This window comes from Gossypium hirsutum, chromosome D10 (genome assembly GCF_007990345.1).
Source record: "Gossypium hirsutum isolate 1008001.06 chromosome D10, Gossypium_hirsutum_v2.1, whole genome shotgun sequence".
Lineage (NCBI taxonomy): Eukaryota > Viridiplantae > Streptophyta > Magnoliopsida > Malvales > Malvaceae > Gossypium > Gossypium hirsutum.
This window is the reverse complement of record NC_053446.1, coordinates 56,245,346-56,250,716: the sequence shown is the minus strand read 5'-3', so window position 1 is coordinate 56,250,716 and position 5,371 is coordinate 56,245,346. Positions and strand designations below refer to the sequence as shown.

The 5,371-nt window shown below is 34.8% G+C and overlaps 1 long non-coding RNA gene across 1 annotated transcript; it reads left to right on the top strand.

The window, feature by feature from the left end:
* The first annotated feature begins 1,501 nt into the window (after positions 1–1,501).
* Positions 1,502–2,853, top strand: LOC121222482 (uncharacterized). The gene is made up of 3 exons (XR_005919785.1): positions 1,502–1,755; positions 1,990–2,168; positions 2,321–2,853. It is a non-coding gene; the product is annotated as an uncharacterized lncRNA (long non-coding RNA).
* Positions 2,854–5,371: the final 2,518 nt, after the last annotated feature.

Sequence of the window (5,371 nt, the reverse complement as noted above, 5' to 3'; positions counted from 1 at the left end):
CCCTTTGGGGCCTAGGCGGCCTGAGCCCTTAATGTTAATTCTTGTTGGGTCTTTGGTGGACTTGTTTTGGCCTAGCTGGGCTGCTTTGAACCCAAATTAGTAGTTAACAATCTAACCAACTCTTACATTTAAAATTTCTTTTAATTTCATGCACTTGTATATTTAATTAATTTTTTTAAGCTGATCGACTCTTAGCTCGATTGGCATGAATATTATCCTCCTATTTATGAGTTGAGGAGAGATTATGGGTAATTCTATGCACTAAGTTAAAAAGAATATGTATGACCAGAACTTATAATAAAATTAATAAAAAAAATTAAATCTAAACTTTTTTTAAATATTTAATATTTAATATTTAATATTTAATAAATAAAGAAAGGCCTTAAAGATCCGTGGACTAGACATAACGCCGTCCAAAGCTCTTTAACAGAAACATAGAGAAGATGGTTATGGCATAAAGTGTAATCAACATGATTGCCAATATCAACTAAAAATCATGCTTTAGAATTGGATAATCATTTTCTAAGCATAATATAATTTTATTGTTTCGATTATAATTCAAAATCAACACCCAAAATTCAACTTTCACGAAAAAACAACATATACCCAAATTAGATTAGTCAACCATAACTTTTTTAATAATACACTTCAAATCAATAGTATGGTGATTCGAAATTATACTTTAAATTTGTAAAATGAAAAAGTGGAGAATAATAACAAAGTTTGAATCTTGACATTTGAGATGTTAATAAAAATATTAAATATTGCTCCCTTATGTTATTCGCTTCATATTGTCTTAATATCGTATTTTTAAAATTAACAAATTTAATGTCAAAATCAAGAAAGACAAAAAATAAGTTGATGAGAAAGATTTGTGTTGAATTGTCTAAAGCTACATATGGTAAACCAACAGCTTTAAATTCTTGTCTCTTCTCAAAGTTGTAGCATTGGAAGGTAAGAAGAGACAAGAATTGTATGCTAAATTGACAAGAGCCTTCCAAAAGGTAGACCAAACACATATGCTTAATGCATAAAATGGATGCATACGTAGGGCTTGCTTAAACTTTACCATTTCCAATTGCACATGCTTGTGTGGTTGTGTTGACAATGAAAACCCTCTTGTTGACTCTTCTCGCGATAGTTAATATTGGAGTAGTCTCATCTACAGATATATCATTTTTAATATAAAAGTGAAATAATATCAATATCATATCAGTACCATCGATTTTACAAATCATATTAATTTATAGTATGAATGTATACATGTGCATAATATTGAACTCTTTTTATATATATTTCGTTGTTTGATTTTTAAACAAATTTTTTTTTGAAACTATAATCAGATTGGGTTTTATTAAACAAAACAAATAGTACAAAACCTTAGCACAAAGCCTAGAAAGTCGATGACCTAAAACAAAGACCAAAGTCCTAATAAACAAAAGCCCAAATAGGAGAAAAACTAAACAAATAAAACCAATAAATAAATAAAATAAAACAGAAGACTCTAGAAACCGCATTCAATGCCATAACTCTTCCCAATCTGAAAAATGCTTTGGAGATCGTCCTATCTTATCATCTGACATTTCTTGTTTAAGACGATTCTATATTCTCAAGGAGAGCTCCTCCGTCGAGCCTCTTGATATCCATTTCAAACTCTCAAATTTTCAACTTTTACCTTTCATTTCTTCAGTCCGGTTCTCTCACACTATCCCTCTCCTTCTGTTTTTCTGCATATTCGGGGACTATTCCTATTAGGTAAACCTCCTTCTTACGCTTCATCGTTTCAATTGCAATAGAGTGTGCTAGACAATTTGCTGTTCGTGGAGTATATTCGAATCTGCATTTTCTAGATTTAAGCAAGATCTGTTGAATATCATGTATATATGCCCCTATCAGTGACTTGTCCTGACTGTTTGTTTTACACTTTTTGATTATTGATAATGAGTCACCTTCGATGATAATGTTTTTCCATTTCATGTCAATGCCAAGTTGTGTTGCTCTTCGACACGCGATTGCCTCAGCAGTAAAGGCTGAAGCAACTTGTTTGTGGATTTTCGAGCATGCAAGGAGAACCTTTACTTCACTATTTCTGGCCACAATTCCTAGTGTCGAATGAGAAGATCTTTCGTCATATGCAGCATCAAAGTTGATCTTCACAAACTGATCAGGTGGGTTCTTCCATTTACTGACAACTGGAAAAACTTTTGGCCTTCTCGTTTCAATCTCATTTAATTCTAGAATATAACAGTGGAAAAAACTCACTATTTCCTTTCCAGATTTACTAACCTTCTTATGCACTCTCGCGTTCTTGTCTCCCCAGATTGCCCATAAAATGCAGCAAAAAATCCTACACTGGACTGAGTTACTCTACTCAAAAACCCAGACTAGCCACTGTGGGAACTCCAAATGATATTCAGATAGAAAAGTCTGACATGCTAATTCTCCCCATACTGATACTGAAGTCGGACATTCCCGGAATAAGTGATTCATAGTCTCTGTTCCACTTTCACACCTCGGGCAAATTGTAATATTTGTTAACCTTCTTTGTTGCATGTTGGCCCGTAAAGGAAGATAGTTCCATGATACTTTCCAGACTGTAATTTTTATTTTTGAAGGTAGGTTAAGTAGCCATAGTTTTTTATAGAATCCCTTGTAGTCGGTTTGTAAAGCATAAGCTCTAGGATCTTCGTTCAAGCTTTGTAATAGTTTATAGGCACTACGAACTGTATACTCTCCCGAAGGCTCATCGCTCTATGCTAGAAAATCATTGTGAGGGTCAATTGCCAGCAGAATGCGTAGAATCCTACCAGCTACTTCTTCTGGAAATGTAGACTCTATCAACTCTTTTTTTCACAGTCTGCTATTGGTATTAATTAACTCAACAACTATAAAATCACTCATATTATAAACTAAAGATGATAATCTGTAAAATCTTAAATCAGGAATCCAAACGTCATTCATGACTGAAATATTCGTACCCCTGCCCACCTTCCAGTATAGTCCCTTATCTAAAATGCCCTTCGTAGCCCGTATACTTTTCCATGCATACGAACAATTGTTCCTCAAGCGCGAATCTAAAAAATTTTCACTCAGAAAATATTTTACTTTTAATACTTGCGCAACCAAAGAGTTTGGATTATTTAAAATTCTCCATCCTTGCTTAACTAATAATGAGACGTTAAATTGTGCCATGTTCCTGAATCCCATTCCCTCTTCTTCTTTAGATCGACACAGATACTTCCACTGATACCAATGGATTCCTTTTTTCCCATGTGCTTTTTGCCACCAGAATTTAGCAAACATGCTTTCAAATACCCCACAAAGAGATTTTGGTAAGAGAAAACAAGACATAGCATAGGTTGGAATAGCTTGAAGTACTGATTTTATGAATACTTCCTTGCCTCCTTGTGATAAAAATCTTGTGCTCCATCTTTCAATTCTGTAATGAATCTTCTCCTTTAGATTTTGAAAGGACTCCTTCTTCCTTCTGCCAATCATATTAGGAAGACCTAGATACTTTTCCATGTTTGTTGATCTTTTTATCCCTAGGATTGTTAAGACTTCACTTTTCTTCTCTTTTGATGTGTTCGAACTGTAAAAAATAATAGATTTATCAAAATTGACGTATTGACCTGAACACCTTTCGTACTCCTTTAGGATTCCTTTTAAAATTCTCGCTCTCCTATCTGATGCTTCCTCAAACAGTATACAATCATCTGCAAAAAGAAGATGTGATATCTCTGGGCCTCTCCTACTAACTTTTGCACCTTTCATCAAGCCTTCCTTCATTGCCAAACGCATCAAAGATGAAAGACCCTCACTGCAAAATAGAAAAAGGGATCTCCCTGACGTAAGCCCCTAGTTGATTGAAAAATTCTTCCCCTTTTCCCGTTTATATTCACTGCAAAGGACGCTGTACTGATACATTTCATGATTAGCTCCACCCATTCCTTTGCAAAACCCATCCTTAATATTACTTCTTTAAGAAAATCTCACTCAACTCTATCATAGGCTTTGCTCATATCAAGCTTGACTGCCATATATCCCTTTTTTCCTATGCGCTTATTTCGAAAAGTATGCAAAATCTCATGAGCCAAAAGCATATTATCTGAAATAAGTCTGCCTGGAACAAAAGCACTTTGGGCCTCATCAATACATTTCTCAATTACTACTTGAAGTCGATTAGCAATTGTCTTTGCCATAGTTTTATATAGGACCAAACACAAACTAATAGGTCTATAATTGGCTAGACTTGTAGGGTTCGGGGTTTTTGGGATCAACACCATATCTGTTTGGTTGATAGGATCCAAATTCTGATTACTATTTAAAATTCCCAAACAGAAATTTGTAACCTCTTTCCCTACTATATGCCAATATTTTTGAAAAATAGAAGATGGAAACCATCAGGTCCTGGTGCTTTAGTAGGCCCCATTCTCTTTAAAGCTGAATGCACTTCTTCTTCGGAATAAGCTGACAATAATGCCAAATTAATATCTGGAGAGATACAGTTTTCAATGCCTGTTAAGAGATAAGATAAATTCCCAATTCCATTAGATGTAAATAACTTTCGAAAAAATGAGGTAGCAGCTTCATTGATCTCACTTAATTCAGTAGTTTCTCCTTCTCCTTCAAGCTCCAGCCAAGAAATCGTATTAATTCACCTCCTTAAAGAGGCATACTTATGGAAAAAGGCTGAATTCTTGTCACCTGCTTTAAGCCAATTTGCCCTAGCCCTTTGCTCCCAGTAGAGTTCGTCTTTATCAATTTCCTTATTTAGGAGAATCTTTGTACCAATAATTTTTGCTAATGTATCCTTGTCCCTCTCCTCCTCCATTAAGATATCAAATTCCTTTGTGAGTTTTTTTCTTTAATCTCTGTCTCCCTTTTTTTAATTAATCTCGCCCATGCCGATAAATCAGATTGTAATATTTCAAGTTTCTCCATTATTGTGTTCGTCGATGATTCCCATGATGCCTTAATTTTTTCCTCCAACGTTTCTTCCATGATCCACCACGCTTTAAATTTAAAGTTTAAGTTCCCCACATGAATGTTTCCACTATTTGTATTTAGAAGAAGTGGACAATGATTAGACATAGAATGGGGTAAATGTTGAATGTTACCCGTTGGAAAATAGTGCCACCATTTGTCATGTCAAGTCTTTCCCTTATATTTGTTTCAGGCAAGTTTCCTCTTTCCCATGTGAACCAAGCCCCTGAATATCCCATATCTTCTAATTGACATTCTTCTAGAGTCTCACGAAATGTCGCCATTCTCCTCTCCTGCATTGATATCCCTCCCCTCTTTTCAAAGGAATACATAATTTCATTAAAATCATCGCTCACCAACCATAGTTGTGTTTTATCTTCCCCCA